The sequence below is a fragment of the Mercenaria mercenaria genome, chromosome 13 (assembly GCF_021730395.1).
Source record: "Mercenaria mercenaria strain notata chromosome 13, MADL_Memer_1, whole genome shotgun sequence".
NCBI lineage: Eukaryota > Metazoa > Mollusca > Bivalvia > Venerida > Veneridae > Mercenaria > Mercenaria mercenaria.
The window spans coordinates 2,587,875-2,605,416 of NC_069373.1; the positions used below are offsets into that span (position 1 = coordinate 2,587,875).

The following is a 17,542-nucleotide window of genomic DNA, read 5'->3' on the forward strand; positions in this document are numbered from 1 at the left end:
GTAAGCAACTTCTAAATTTGTTGTTATTTTTTGAGGTTGTGTTTACGATTCCAAATAAATGCAAAGGAAGTGGAGATCAACATGTATTTCTGAACTTATGAGAAGGGGTATCTCTTGCTTTTCTCTTATTCTGCATTGCTGGCTTTTCCAATAAACTATCTGGCATTTCAACCATATTCAGCGAGGTTAGGAAGTATAACGATGAAATACTTATTGGATATTGTTTTATAAATGCTATACCCGTAGTACAATTTCTCTTATCTTATATCAGTTTTATTTTACACAGGCCTATTATACTGTATTAGCTATACATAGCATGCTTGAAGAGTTTGGTGTTGTCAGTCCTTCAAAACTAAATGAAATGACATGAAATCATCTGTACTGTTGATAAAATCTCTCAAAACAAGTTTCAGGCCTAAGTTTCAAAGAAATGTTGTGAAATACACAAGTTTTGAAAATAATTGGGAAATATCTTGACATGGTAGCCATCTTGAATTTCTTCGTTAAGTCTTAACGAACATTTTAAAGTACCTCCTGAGGTGAATTAAAATTTGCGTTAAATTTATCGTTAAACTGCATAGTTTAACAGAATTATTGTACTAACGTTTCACCAACAACAGATTTTTTAACGAAAAAAATTAACGAAATATTTAACGAAGCTGCGCTAATTTAACAATATTTTTATTGTTAAAAATTCTGAACAACCGAACAGTTTAACAGCAAAATTTAACAAAATAATTAACGAGCCTTCAGCTATTTAACAAAAATATCATCGTTAAATGTGTCGCGCCATGAGATTTTTGGCCCAAATGCGGCATTACGTCATTCGAGAAAAACCCGATTAAAGTTATGTCACAAAAATGAGTAGAGTTCAACACGTTTTCGCGTCAATTAATGCATTTTATCAATTAACACTATATTATTGGGACAATAAATGAATGAAGAGACAAGCGTCATTTATCAAGCATGCATTGTAACATTTCCGTGTTAAATTGTCATTTCGTTTCGTTATCAAACAACTGACAATTTATCGCCCTTTGTATCAACACGCCATTTGTAAACATGACAGTTCGTGAGAAAGGAAATAAAAGGGATAATGAATGGCATTGCGCGATTTACAGGTAAGTAGTAATATTTACACAATATGTAGATTTCAAAAATATTAATTAAATCCATATCAACCGTTTTGTCCGTGTTTTTTCTTCAAAAATATCCCAGAAATGTCAACTGGGCTTTAATTCTAGCTAAAAATATTCAGCTCAGAGATGTTTATATGCTGTTACAGACCTGTGATTGTAATGGAAAATAATCACAAAATTAAAACAGCGTCAGTTAAGTTATGTCAGCCAAAACACCCGCAGTTTTTCAAAAAAGAAAATTACCCCCTCCCGGAAACATTTTACCCCAATTCTCCGTTCCACAACTGGGTTACCTCAAATTACCCCCCTCCCAATCAACTTCCGGTCAAATACCTCCCTTCTCTTTCCCTCCCATTGTCATATGAAATACACCCTTCCCCTGTTTGAGAACTGCTTCCACACTACATAAACTAAATACACCCCCTCTTTCCCCTCCCCCGTTTCTTTTATTTGTAAATTACCCCCCTCAGCTATTCTCCAAATAAGCGGGGGTAGGGGGACATTCAGGAAGCTAACTTTTTTTCCACAACAGTTTTCACTCTTATTTCTGATCAGTGTATCAGTATGAAAGACCAGTAGGCCAAAAGTCACAGCCTTATCCATATTTATGTAGTGACTTACACATTTGTTACAGGAACTGTTGTATCACATCTTTTGACAGTCTAAATAAATTATTTCTTATTCATCTCAAACTAACTTTAATAATAAAAAGTACAAAGAATAGTGTTTTGTACGGAAGCTTAGAAGGGCCTTCAGTTGTGAGAAAATGTTTTCACAAGTGCCGAAAAGTAAGGCGAGGTCCCTAAAACTTTAAGGTTTTTTCGCGTTGAAATTTCTGCATTGGTTCAAACTTTTCAAACAACTTGATTTGAATCTTCGTACAAAGACAGAAAGATTTTATTTTTCGTATTATTATTGTCGAGAAATTGTACTTAATTACATCGCGGAAAAATCTTTGCGCGGTATTGATAAGATATTTGCCTTTCTCGCCAAAAATACTCGCATTGAAGTGATTTATTTCTAACATCTCGACTTCAGCTTATTGCAATGAAAAACACTTTTAACATTTCGTACATTTCTTATCGACATGGTTTCCTATTCGTCTTTCAAAATAAGTCACACGTTCCATATTGAGTGTCTCTATACCTTAACATTACACTTGCTTTTTATCCTTCCCACAGGGGTATGGATAAATTGCATTGTCCGCCCGTCCGTCGTCCGTGTTTCAGTCTTATCAGAGACATGTCACTGTTTGGAGTATTTAAAATAAAATATGGAAGAAATGTTAATTGCTAAGAGGAAATGCCACCTTGCAAGTTGCAGTCAGATTGTCTGTGAAAGACAATGTTTATCGCCCTTAGTACATCCATATATAGTACAAATTTAGTGTTTTTATTCCAATTTCCGTCCGTCCAAAGCCATACCTAAAATATGGTTTAGACTATTTTTATGAAACATGGTAGCAATGTAAATTGAGGTAAGGAAATGCGATCATGCAAGTTTCAGTCAGATGAAACGAGTTAATTCCCCTTGTACTTATATACATATATTACTTATGTAGAGTTTTATTGTCTTTCTATCCACCTGGAACCATATCTAAAATATTGTAAGGGGTATTTCAATAAAACGTGGTAATAATTTTGACTGCCATTGGTAAATGCGGCACTGCACCAGAATAGTGCCCTTAGTACTTGTATAATGTTTACTATATATGACATTTCTTTGCAAATGGGATGTTGCAACCAAGTTTTGTACATATCAGACTTTCTTGACTGAGGTACGCGTTCTTATCACTGGGGTCAATGACAATGTCACCGTTACTAAATATAGAAAACTTGTTTTCTCACAAAAATGAGATAAGCAGACCAAATCTGCTAGCTGTGTAGCCTTAAAAAAGAGCAACGTATATTTGAGTGAAATTTGGTATCTTGGGTCAAGGTCACTGTTACTAAACTATAGGCAAAGGATTCAGTCAAAAATTGGAAGCATGGAAATCTACACTGTAAAGCCCGAATTCTCGATTTTCATTAAACCAATCCTGAAAAATCTTTGACCTGATTATTATAATTAACATATTATAAAACAAGAGCCGTCACAGGAGACAGCGCTCTTGCTAATTTCGATGCTGGATAGTGACATTGAGCACATTTGAGGAAACTGGAGCTGTCACTGGAGTGTCTAATGACTCTAATCCGGATGAAGCTTAAGCCTGTGTCAAATGTATTTAGTAATAATAGATATAGAGCTAGTGTATCATAACATTAGATAAGTATAAAAGGGACATAATTCTTGGAATATTTCTGCAAGAGTAATGCCCCATGTTTCATATCATGTGACTAATAATGTGGAATAACTACTGTAAGTTTGAATCACAACTTTAACCTGAAATTCTAAGTAAAAAGGGGGCATAACTCATAATATACTGGTGTAAATGCTATTGACCTTATGACATATGATGTAGGTGATGATGTGGAACAACCATTTTAAGTTTGAATCAAATCCATTTAGTAACAATAGAGATATGATGAAAAAGCTTTAAAATTAAACTAAAGTTTTAAACAAAAAGGGGGCATAATTTATGAAATACTGGTGTAATGGTTATGGCCCTTATGTCATATGATGTTGGTGATGATGTGAATCAATATTTTAAGTTTGAATCAAATACGTTTGGTACTAACAGAGATAGAATGACAGTGCATCAAAACTTTAACCTGAAATTTTAAGTATAAAGGTAGATCATTCATAAATCATTGGCGCAAGTGTTATGGCCGTTGTGTTAAATAATGTGGATATTGATGTGGAACAATTGTTGCAGTGTTTTTAATCAAACTCTTTCTATAATAACAAAGATACGATGGAAATGCATCAAAATCAACCTAAAACCCTTAGTAAAAAGCGGGCATGTTTCACGAAAAATTTGTGCCAGAGTTATTGACCTTGTGTCATATGATGTGGGTAAGTATGAAATGGGTGATGATGTGGAACAATTTGAATCAGATCGTTTTTATTACAATTTAGATAGAAAGTGCACAAAAAACTTTAAACTGAAATTCTGAGTAAAAAGGGGGGTAATTCATGAACTATTGGTGCGAGATATATGCCCTTTGTGCCATATGATGTGGGTGATGATGAGAAATAACTATTTTATGGTTGAAGTATTCCATCAAGTAATTACAGAGATAAAAAAGAAAGTACATTAAAGCTTTAACCAAGGTGTGTTTGCGGAAGGGTCGGATCGAGTAAGATAGATAAAACTTATACAAATAAGGAATCCGACGTAGATGCAGACACATGAATGATTGTAAGAACCCTATCTATTCTCTGAAACTAATTGATGTAGTACACTTTATTGAGAGGCAGCTAAAACATACATTCTGAGGAAACAGTCTTATGCATGTACCGTATAACGTCTTCGCAGTTACTTTCAAAGAAGTATTTGAGATGCCACCTTCAAAAATAATGTCGACAAAAATACGCGAAATGCAAAAAGTTTTTTTTTTCGGCATCGTGAAGTATTTAAGACGTCATCACCAAAACATATCTAGCCATCTCTTAAAAAATATTCCAACATGTTTATTCAGAGCTAATTGTCGATATAACAATATACGAAATGACAAAAGATCTTTTCTTTGCAACTAAATTTAAATCGTGTTGATGGAAAAATATACTACAGTGCGAGCATTTTAATGCGAGAAAACCATAAAGTTTTAGACATTTCGTCTTAGTTTTCTGTACTTGTGAAAACATTTACTCACAACTGAAGGCCCTTCTAAGCTTCCGTAGTTTTGTTTTTATTTTGTATAAAACAGATGCTCAATAGCTTTTCATGTAAATTTGCATTCAGTTCATTTGACCACAAACAACTTCTACAAATTAAATTAATATATTTTAAACTTTAAAGACATTTTGTTAAGAAAGTCATGCTTTTGATTGAAACATATTACACTCTTAATATAAATCTTTGTGTTCTATGTGCTGAAGTAACTAGCTAGGCCATCTTTATTTCACATTTCAGCTTTTTTATTTTTACAGATCAACTTTTGATCAACAACTGAGGAACATCTGGCATATTGCTATGTCCTTAAACAAAAAAGGATTTCTCAAGGCATGCCTACATACCACATGTTGGAAGAGTTTGTGGGTTTGTAATTTTCATTGTTTTTCTATTGTAAGAAAGATAAATACATCTTAAAAATATATACAAAAAATAAATTCCTCTTAAAATAAGTAAAAGTAAGTTAAATACATCTTAAAATATCATACACATATATGACCTGATTGTATTAATAGCATTTTAAAAGAAATCATAACTAACAGATTCATTCAACAAACATATCTAGCATAGTAAGAGGAGAGTGGGAAAATATGCATAATGATTGAATATCATCATACATGTATTTTTCCAAGAAACTGTTGCAGTATTTGAGTATTCATTTAGTTAGACTGAATGAATTAATTCTTTTAAGTGTATGTCTAGTATGTCAGAAATTAGCTAGCTTTTGTATTCTTGAAAATTATGAGATGATGGATGGATGGATGCTTTTTAGTCATGCTTTATGCAGATTACACATAAAGACACTTTTTATTTTTAAAAAATGCTTCACAGTGTTCTATTCTGTAACTTTCTACTTAAAGTTACTAATACTTATGCAATTTTATTTTGCAGAATGGCTGAAGGATGAAAGAATTTCCAGAAAAATAAAATTCTTTATGAATTTGTGAATGGAAATGAAACCCAAGGAACTAATTTATTTGCTTACCATCCAGTTGAAAGTATGCTAATGGAATAAAGTGCAACTGTCACAGAAGTGCACAAAATAAGGTCATGCTTTCTGCAAAAGTTCACCAAGCTAGATAGATAGATATTCTTTATTTCCTCCATGTAGAAGAGCATACAATATTTACACACAATGCAAAAGTAATATATACACAAGTTAAACATTTACAGCCAGTTATAAACACATAATAACAGTATTCTTTATATACATAATATACAGTCGAAACTCGGTATCTCAAACTCGCTTACCTCCAAATTCCGTTTAAGTCGAAGAAATTTCCAAGTCCCGTCAAATTTCCTTCTTTATATATGTAATTCAACTCCGGATACGTCAAAATTTGACTTACTGAGACTCCGGATGTGTCGAAATGGATTTTCAGTCCCGTCAGTAAAATTCAAGTGTATTGTAAACTCGGTATGTCGAAGTGAGAAAAGTATGCGATAAAATTTCACACATGTCATTGTGAATGTGTTTGGTTTTTAACACATGTACATGTTTATTGCCTGACCAGAAAGCCGTGATGCCGACATATAAAAGGTGCGGCGAATATCAATGTGAGATGAGGTCATACCTGTTTGCACGTGCCATAATGATAATTGTTTGATATAAACATTAGATTTCTTGAATCAGTTGTCATTTGTTTTTGAAAGTTATGAAAATTGCTTTAAATTTAAACTAATGAATTAATTAGTTTGAACAGTTTGGATCTTTAATAAGGATTAATTAGAGGTAATCGCGATGAAACTTTATAAAAAATAACTTCTTTTGAGAAAGCATCATTTGTTCAAAATGTCAGATCAAAATGCTATCAATCCTCCGGGAGAGCAATGTGGTACAAAAAGGAAACTTGACTCAAAAACATTTCAGGTTAGTATCATTTTTATTCTTCGAAAACCTGAGAACTTTGATAAACACACACTGTAAGGAATCGTGTACGCGTAAAGTAAGGACAGCGTATACACGGCTACAACTTTGTTTCATCATTTCGTCTTTACAAGTCGCTCTTCATAACTCGAATTTCGGTTACCTCGAAATAAAAAGCATGGTCCCTTGAAATTCGAGATACCGAGTTTCGACTGTATACAGTTTCAAATGTGCAATTATATAGGAAGTGATATAACAACAATAAACAACATGTAAACCTTCCATTCGACTCTGCACATAAAGTGTCAATTTGCCTTTTCAGATGTTTATCACATTATAACTCTACGAAGCGGAAGTGACAAATAATAGGTTGACTTAGCAACAGTTTTAAAAAGGGATACTCTTTTTTCATCTTCAATTTTAAGGGTTGGAAACCCCGACAATAGCTCAATAAGTTGCTCTTTGTAGTTTAATGAACAGAAAGAGAAGTATTTTTCTCTACCTAGTAATGTATGTATTCTTTTCCACATCTGATGTCTGTAAGTGTCTTTAAAAGGGCAAAATAACATCACATGGTGTACAACTGATCGTGACAGACATTGACATTGTGGGCATATTCTGATGCAATCCTTAGCAAATATCTGACTTAATACAAACACCACCGTCCGACAGTACGGTAAATACTCGCGGTACAGTTGGCTAAACCGCCAGGCATTACATGGTGCAATTTCAGACTGAATGCTTAAGAATTGAAATAATGTGACGTCGTTCGTTAGCCTGGTTATGTATTCGTAATTTGCTTGGTTAATAATGGTTCTCTTAACAGTTCTTTTCCACTCGGTATTTGATGGAAACACTTCATGATAAAAATAATTTTGAAAGAAACATACCAAGTTGTATTTTCCGAATATTCTGTAGACATCTGGTATAAATCCTAATGTTTTACTTGGGTGCTCCATAAAGCATCTCAAACGCATGTCAAACATATGTTTCACTCGCTTTTCTCCGTCTAGGTTGCACAACTGACCAAAAAAGAGCAGTTTTCTTTTGTCGATTTCATGTTCAATAGAAAAGATACCGATGAAACTTAAGGAGATATCTGTTCTGGTAAGTCGCGGTAAAGACTGCATAGACTTAACACACTGTCTGTGAACAATTTCAAGGGAATTTGTGTTTCTGACAGGCTGGACCAAAGTTCGCAGCCAAAAAGAGCCCTAGCACTATGGTTTCATACAAACGTTTCGCCGATATCGGATGTATTCCAGAGTTATGCACACCGCAGTCTGCAAGACTGAAGTACGTTTTTCGCAGCTTCGTACAGGCCTCTTTAATATTTTCGTTCAGACACATATGCTTGTTACACTGAACACCTAAGTGTACATAACTGTCTGTTTCAAGAACGTTATCAGGACCTAATTTCCATTTTCTAGAAGTTTTTTGGTAATATTTAGCAGGTTCATTGAAAACTATTACATTACTTTTATTTGCATTGTATAAATATTGTTCATTAGTAGAGTTTTCGTAACACAGATTCATTAATCTGTCTAATCCGGCCTTGCTGAGTGACATCAAAACCATGTCGTCGGCGGAAGTGGGACACCCATAGCTGACATTGTTTATTCTAAAACACCGGCTGGCGTTTTCAATTTTGTTGATAAGACCGTCTATGAAGACTAGGTACAGAAACGGACTGATACATTGACCCTGTCTTGTTCCCTGTAGTATCTGGAACCATTCTGATGTATGTCCTTGTGTTCTAACACAGCTTTGTACGTTCCGAAACATTTCTATAATTATTCTAAATATCTGTCTGTTTATTCCGGTTCTATAAAGTTTCAGCATTAAAACAGGATGAGATACTCGGTCAAAAGCTTGTTTTGCGTCCAGAAAGCATGAAAACAATTTTGCATTATTTTCCTTTGAAAAATATATACTTTCTCTTAGTAAAAACGACGTCATCGTACAACTAAATTGTCTCTGAAAACCACCCTGCATAGCATTTACTGTCACTGTATTGTCATTGTTTATAATATGCAGTATACATTTTTCGTATAATTTGAGTACAGTAGAGCATAATGATATAGCACGATAACTGTCCGGATTCCGTTTATTCTTATTTGAACCTTTGCATAAAGTAGTGATAACGCCTCTTTTAAGGCTATCGGGTATGAGCAAAAAGTCTGACATGCTCTGGTAAAGTTTTGTAAGAACTGATAGTAAAATATTTCCGCCATATTTGATATGCTCGTAATTAATCCGATCATACCCACAAGCTTTTCCATTTTTACACGTATTTAATTGTTTTCTGATTAATTCTTCGTCTATCTTTATCTTTTCAAATGTTGCTGAATTAGATGAGTCAATTATGGTGTTAAGTTCTGTGCAACAATTCATTAGGTACTTCGAGTTAAAGTTTTCACTTTGAGTGGGTTTGTATAGTTTTTCAAAATAGTTTTTCCACCCAGAGTTGATGTCTTTTGGTTCATAGTATGTTTCACCATCGAAAACCATTTCAAACACAGAATCGTTTTTCTTTGATTTTCGTTTTTTGTTAATCAGTTTCCAAAACTCGTTGCTGTCTACTTCTGCAGCGGTATCTATCTCATGCTCTAATATTTCTATGTATTCAATTACTAGTGTTCTGTGAATATATCGGAACTTTCTTTTTGCCGATTTGTAATTTGCGTAACTTATAGAATTAGTGCCTGTTGGTCTATTTTCATCTATCCAATGTTGCCTTTTACTAACCATATATTGGTGAAGTCGAGAGAGTTCATCATTCCAGTATGGTTTAATAAAAGGTTTAAATATTGGTTTTGGTATGCACTTATCCGACACAGATTGCACTATTTCCACAATATTTTGATAAAAAATGTCTATATCATTCTTTGTTTTGATTTCAGTATGCAACATACTAACTAGATGAGAATTCCCCTCTAGATTACTACGATACCTTTCTTGTATATCTGGTTTTACATTTTTCCAGTTAATAATATTCGACTTAGCAGACATATCATGCATGCTCGACTTCAACGGAAAATTCAAAGTGCATACTATCGGACGATGTGTGGAAACATTTAAACAGTCATCATCTAAAATAGTACATGAATCAAAATAATACAGATTATTTGACTGAACTAACATATGATCAATTAGAGTCTCGCGGCTGCTGTTGTAAGGTACATTACTAAACATCGCCCCAGAGCATAAATCTGATCCTTCGATAGCAATGAGCTGATTCCTGATCATAAGATCAACTAGCAAGTGCCCCCGATTATCGAAATGAAAGGAATGTTGTTGCCTGCAGGGGAGTTCAGTATTGTAATCTCCCATTACCAATATGGTACCTTTATCGATAAACCTACATATAACATTTTCAACATCATCCAAACTATTTCTAAATATCTCTACAGAATGGTTTTTGCATGGTAGATGAAAAATATACAAATATTGACCCGGTGAAACACAGACTTCAATGCCTATAATGTATCTAGATTGTATATCTAAGGGTGCAACTTTTTCATTCAGAGTTTTATTCCACAATATGGCGATCCCGCCTTTCCCTACCCTTCTATTTCCAATAATACTAAGGTCAGGGTCTGCTATAGCTAAACTTTCAAAATTACTATTTATACAATTCAAAAAGTCAAGGTCATATTGAAAAAGCATATGTCCAGCTAAACCACATATATGTATACGATTTTGTTCAAGAAAGTTACTAAGATAGCTTGAACTCGACGTAACACCTGTCGAATTCCACGTGGCAACTTTTAATTTATCATGTATATACATTTGTAGCATGTTAGTTCACCTTTAATCGTCAATGTCAATATCTAACCCTTCATATCTATTGACACTGTGGAACCCTCTTTGAAACCAATCATCTGTCCTATAGTTCTTCGATATATTCCGGTTTCTCTCTGTACCGTATGTTTCATTTCTACCGAAACGACCACGGTACGAACCATATGAAAGCCATGGTCTACATGTAATACCACGCGGCCAAAATTGTTCCTCTACCATATTGTCCGCATTTTCGTCATCTTCTACGTTCACACGTATTACCACAGATCCAAATCGTGCTTTTCTGAAAATGGTTACTTTAGTAACTTTAGGGCCACGTCTTCTTATGTAACTTGCTATTTTTGTTTCCGTTATTTTAGGACCAAAACCGCCAACATAGAATCGCTTAGGTCTTTTTCTCACATACTGTTCAAAGTCCTCCTCACAGTTTGATTCATCACCATAATCTTGATAGCTAGTGTCTTCGTCTGGCCTGTAACGATTATAATGAACCTGAAATTCACGAAGCTTATTGTCTTTTGAGGCTGCTAGCTCTTTATTGATAATATGAAAGTTAACGTCGCGTTTCTGCGGTTGTCTGCGAGCATTATTGCGCCATTGAATATTTTGGTTTTGTTTACTTGGTATGCGTTTCGAGACGATCGTTGGGATATGATGCTGTTTTTGTATAGAATGTTCACCCTCTTTATTTTGTAACAGTTGAGGAGAATTACGTGTAACGTCTGCATAGGTTTGGTCGTTAGTGGGTGCGTTTGATTGTTGTGCCATTTCCGGCACGCGTGTGCGTTCACAACTCGGATCCGGAGTTACCTGAGAAGAGTTCACAGAGCTTGCCTCCAGTGTATTTTTCAAATGAACATCTAGTTCTGGTCGAGCAAAATGATCTTTTCCAGATGATCTATATGCATTTTCTGGGCTTGAACTTTGAACCCGAGTGCTGTAAATTTTACTGTAACAGTCATTAACACCTTTTTGCAAGGTATCTACAGTAGTCCTTATACCTAACATGAAAGTCTGTAAAGAGTGAATATGGCTATTCTGTTTCAATTGTTCAGATTTGCAACGTATTCTTTCATCAGAAATTGAAGATTCTTCCTTGGCAACATATTTATTAAGCTCATGTTTGAGGTCATCAATAGAAGAATGTAACCCTTTAATTTCAGATATACGATCTATCTCTTCGGCGGCTTTTTTCTGTTTCATTTGCAAAATTTCCGACTGAAGTGATGAAACAGTGTCCTTGAGCAGATCGATTTCTTTTTTGCATAGGCACGAGGCGGCCGTGGAAACATCTGATGACATTTCCGTCGATGAAGAGTAGTGGGTTCGAATACTTTTCGATGCACTGAGTAATTCTACTGAAGTTTGATAGTCATCTCCTTCAACAACTGATAAAAGCATATGTATATCACGGCCTAGTTTTGTAGCTACTGGTTCACCATATCGTGTTTTAACTCGCCGTTTTAGTTCAATATCCCGATTGTATGGATAATCGTCCGATTGTCTAATTATTTCGAATAACATCTGCCGTGTGTGCTCCAGTTTAGTCTCTGAATTTTTATAATCCAGCAGAAGTTGATCGATGAACATGCCCGAGGGCAGATCATCTAGTAGAGTTTGCAGACGGTGGACTACGGTTAAATCAGAATTGTCATTGAACTCAAGTTGTATTTTGGCGGAGAAAGTGTACACTTTATTCGAATTTGGCATTAGAGAAATGTCTGATTCGGGAAGTGTCAAAGTGCTTTGTATGTCATTTAACTCCTTTTCATTTTTCAAGTTTGCCATGTTTACGGGTACTTTGACATGCGTCTGACTGTTGATCTCAACTGGCTCTAATTCAGTCAAAAGATTATCCGTGTCCATTATTATCCGCAGGCGATCACTGTCTACACAATACAACAATTACATTTAATGCGGTTATGATGTTTTACAGTTAACGCGATTGCAACGCTAAACGTGAACACTTTTAACGAGATGACTTCCCATGTTGATATCAATATTATAGGACAATAAGAAGTTTATTTTCTTCAGCAAAAAGTCACTTTTCTGATACAAAAGTTACCTTGTAAATAATGTCATCCTATGGAACGTATCTTTATCTATTTATCCATCTCAAATTAATGTACACAATAACTCCAACTTTTGAATTAAATCACATTTTGTCGGAGCGACAATTTTTGTGTCCACCATACTTTTTCACACATTTAAAAAGCTGTCACAGTTCAGCTGTGAGAAATGTTTGGTAATAGTATGTTTTGTTGCCAGAACAGCAGTGAAGTGGTTAGAGTAAAACTGACTTAATTGTTTAAGCAATACAGAATATTTTGTTTAAACTTACTCCATGCATAAAATATCTTGAGTGCTCTTTTTTATTTAAATGATCATACAGTTTCAAGAAATTTGACAATAAATGCAACTTTTATTTTTATAAGAAAATAGTGCATTGTTGCCATGGTATTAAACTAAATTGTTTAAAAAATTTTGTAAAATTTCTTCATTTTTTGGCATTTTTTTAAAAAAAATTAATTATGGTTTTTTTTTTTAAGATTAACGCTAACAAACATTAGTTTTCTTAAATTCTTTAAACTAGAAGGGTTTTTTCTTTTCAAAAAAATTTTTTACCCCAAATTTTTACTTGTTTAATGAAATGAAGGTTTTCTTTTTTTAATATGAAATAACCTTTGATTAAATATTTTTGAAAAACTTTTTTAACTATTTTTTTTAAAACTGAAGTTGGTATTTTGGTAAAAAATTTTGTTTGGGGACAAAAACAGATGAATTGGGTTTAAAATGAAAATTGGGCCAAAGAGGAAAACCCCTCAAAATATCTTGTTATTTGGGCCCAGCAAGATTTAAATAAGATTTTTTTTCAGTTTTGGGCCAGGAAAACCAACTTTAAATTTCGTAAATATCTTGTTTGGCCCGTTTTATTTTGGAAAACTTTTACGGGAAAACATCTTTCCCCCCTTTAGAATAATAATTTAAAATTAAATTTTTTTAAAAGATTTTTTAAACCCACAGTTTCCATCGTTTACTGAATGGGTTTTCTTCTTTTTGAATATGAAAGTAGACAGCTTTCGAGAAAAAGTTTTTTGAAAAACACTTTAAATTTTTCTTTTTTTTTCAAGAACTTGATAGAAAAGGTATTTTGGTAAGAAAATATCATTGTTGCGGGTAAGAGTCATGTCAGTTGAATCTGCCCCTGTAAACATGAAAATTTGGGGCCCAACGAGGGAAAAAACCGTAAAAATTTTTATCGTTTTTGGGGCCCATGTTGGCCCCAGCAAGATTAATAAGTATTGTTAATACGCTGTTGGGCCAACGTTGAACCAACTTTAAATTTCAGTCACAGTTACTTGCTTTGGCCCCGATATTGTTTTTGGGGAAAAGTTTTACAGAGAAAAACATCTTTGGGCCCCCAAACTTTGGCCCTTAGAAGAAATAATTTAATAACGAAAATTTAATTTTCGTCCTGTTTTATCACAAGCCCCCACGGTATACGGTTGTGTTGGGTGTAAATGCAGTATTTAATTTAATTTTAAATTAAAAACATTTTCTGAAAAAAATTTCGAAATCAGTTAAATTTGGGCAAATTAAAAAAATATTTTTCGGCGCCAAATGATATTTTGAATATTTCAATCTACTCCCTTTGAAAAAAAAATTTGAAAAAAAAAAGTGTTGAAAAAAAAATACTGCTCTTTAAAAATATCTAATTTTATACAATCGTAAAAGTTTACAATAATTTGTTAAATATTCCGGGAAATGAACTTCGTTAACCCGAGTTTGAAAAGAAATCCAGAAAAGGGTTTTTTTTTACTCTCTGGCCGATTTATAGCTTTTAGACATGGAAGTAAAAAAAAACTATTATACTGTGTAGGTCTAGTTTAACAAAAACCGGTTTCTAGCTATAACTGAAGTAGAATTTTTTTTTTAAAATTTTTTTTTAAAGATGGGGAAATCTTATAGGGAATTTTTTTTATACCCTTGTTGCATTTTTTAACCCATAGACTTGAACATTGTTAAATATTTTTTAAAAGTGGGGATGGCCTTGGTTGTGTATTAAATTTGAAAAAAAAAAAACTCATTTCTCGTTAATTTAACAATTTTTCTGGGTTTAAAATACAGAAAAAAACTAATTTTTCTTACTTTTTACGCAAGTTTATGTCCAGAGGTTTATGTGCATTTTTTATTTAAATGTTATCAATTTGACGTGATGGTTTAATCAACATTATGATTTTTGTTTTTTTCGGGGCTTTTCAAGGGAAATAATGGGTGCCTAGCACTGCGGTGACGGAAAAAAAAAAAAAATATAAAAAGCGCAACTTCAGCGAGAAAAGCCAACAGAACTTGGATATAAAATGATTTTAATTACGACGATTCACTTTAGTAGGATTTAATCAGTAAAAAAAGAAAAATATTTAGATTTTAAAAGATGGAATTATTTTTACATGTTGTAGTGTGAAATATTTGTTTATTTCTTCGGATAATTGCAAAAACCAAAAAAATGTTAGATTTCTTTTTGTTAATGTTAACAAATCAAAACTTTTGAAATAAAAACATGTATAAAATTTGTGTTTTTTTTTTTTTTAATTTGTAATCTTTGGGATGCGTTGGCATCCATTTTTGGGCCCGACAAAAAAACGGGGTTGGATCAAATTCGCCCCCCCGAGTCCGTAGATCGCGTTTTTCCCTATTAAGCTGAATTTTTAAATATTTTTTAGATGAGGGGACATGTCCCGCCCAAAAAGTTGGTGTGGATCCTTTCTTCATGAGCCCTGAATTGAATTGATCAGCGGAAAACCGTACGATCAAAGCGTAAATATATTATTTGTCTAATTATTAACAGGAAGCTATCCGACACACTGGTACAGATCTGGCGTGCAGAGTCAAAAACTACTACTCTTATTTCTTTTGTTTTGTTGATTTTTAAAAAAATGTAAGATAATTAAGTAAAGTAAATAATGTATTATTATATATAAAAAAGCTCGACTATTCAAGCCTTTTCAGTTAATGAATATAAAAGTCGCAAAGGGACATATTTTTTAAAAAAATGCTGCAAATCAGGTTATGGAAATGTACAGTGCATGTAGGTCATCACGTAGACAAGTGGGGGAAGTTTCATTCTTTTCCTTAGTGTGTACTGAGTACTTGTTAAGTTTTAATTGCTAAAAAATTTTTGTTTAGGTCCCCCTTTACTAAAAAAAAAAATAATTTTAAGTTTTTGGTTAAAAAATTTTTGCCAGCTTTGAATTGTGCATACTTTTTTATATCATTTGATGATTTTGTGGTCAAGAAACCCTAACTTGTTTTGCTTTGTCGAATTATGGGCCCAAATTTTTACCTAGAATTTTTGAAAATGACACTTTTTAAATACTGTTAAGCATTGAACAAACGATGGACCCGTAGGCAGTGCCCTTGTTTTAGTTCAGGGTTTTTTTTTTTTAATAAGATCTATGATTTGAAGGTATACTTGTTTCTGCTTTGAATGGTTTCTAACAATCTTTCATGGTTATTTTTCAATTTTTCCGAAGCTCTTGTTTTGCATATTTCTTATTTGATCTGGGGAACCTAAAAAGTAACGAACTTGTATGTTTTATTTCTCCCTAGTAAAGTAATTACCCCTTTAAATTCCCGGTTTGTTTTTATTTACTTTTTATTCCTTCGTAATTGGTTTTAAAATTTAGAGTAAAATCCCGATTTGTACTTTCTTAATTTTTTTCTCATTATTTTTCTCTAAGAGCTTCATCTTTTGCCCGACTAAGTTTTTTTTTTATTTTTATACTAATAAGTATGACGAAATGGTAATTAACGGAAGCTCGAAAGTCGATACAAGGAAACGACTAAAGTTTTCGGACTTTAAAATTGGGTCGAGATGAAGCCAAAAAAAGGAGAGGAAAAACCTGAATGAAATTACCTTGTTTTGGTATAACGATACGTTCAATATAACGGACACACTTTTTTATGCATTTTTAACCTTCGACTTTTTGTTTCGTGCGAAGTCTTTTTTTAATAGAAATACTTTATATTAAAATTGGAAATTTTATTTCCCTAATAACTCTTTTTAGGGAAATAATTAAAAAAATAAATCGGTTAAGTGTTTAGTTTTTAAAAATGTAGACAAATTTTTTACGCAAAACCCGTGTGGGTACTTACAAAAAATTACCTTAATTGCTTAATCGGTGGATTTGATATCCTAAAAAGGGTATCCATTTTTTCACAAATGCTGTGGCAAAAAATAAGCTTGGATATTTTTGCAAAATTAACTGAAACTGTTATCATTTAAAATTTGTTTTTTTTTCTTTAAAGTACACATGTTTTTTTTTCGGTCGCTTTGCTGTTTTTATTCTTTTTGTTATGATGGTTAAAACATTCACTTTTTTATTGTTTTTGAAAAACGGATTTTAATCTCCGTATACTGCAGTTAGATGTGAGATGCTACAGACAGGTGGGATTTTATTAATCTTTACCCTGAACGCCATTTGAAAAACAGTTGAAAAAAGATAGTATCTTTGATGAAAAAGTCTACAGATTGAACTGAGAATATAGGGGATAAACCAGTTACTGTACCAGAAAAAATCTGTGTTTTAAGTATACCAAAAAAAAGGGATTTTTTGTTTCCAAAAAATGATACCAAAAATTTTTGCCGAAGACCCTTAGCGATTTTGGAATCAAAAATTGTTTTAAACTTGAAAAAAAACAACACTTTTATTTGAGCATTAAAAATTTTAATAAACTCTTTTGGGACTCTGCCGGGTTTTTTTTTTAGGAAATGTGTAAGTGATTAAAATCAAATTCAGGCTTGTAACATAAAATTTGATTAGTTGATTCATCTAAAATGTATCACTAGCGAGCAATTCTTAAATTACACAGTAACCGTTTGGATTTACAGGCTAAACGGGTAAATATACTAGGGAATCGCATACTTTTATTCACCTACCGACCCAAACACGCGAT

The 17,542-nt window shown here is 33.1% G+C and overlaps 1 long non-coding RNA gene across 1 annotated transcript; it reads left to right on the forward strand.

The window, feature by feature from the left end:
• Window positions 1-1,057: 1,057 nt before the first annotated feature.
• Window positions 1,058-7,947, forward strand: LOC123543276 (uncharacterized). Its single transcript, XR_006684927.2, has 3 exons — window positions 1,058-1,121; window positions 5,172-5,280; window positions 5,806-7,947. It is a non-coding gene; the product is annotated as an uncharacterized LOC123543276 (long non-coding RNA).
• Window positions 7,948-17,542: the final 9,595 nt, after the last annotated feature.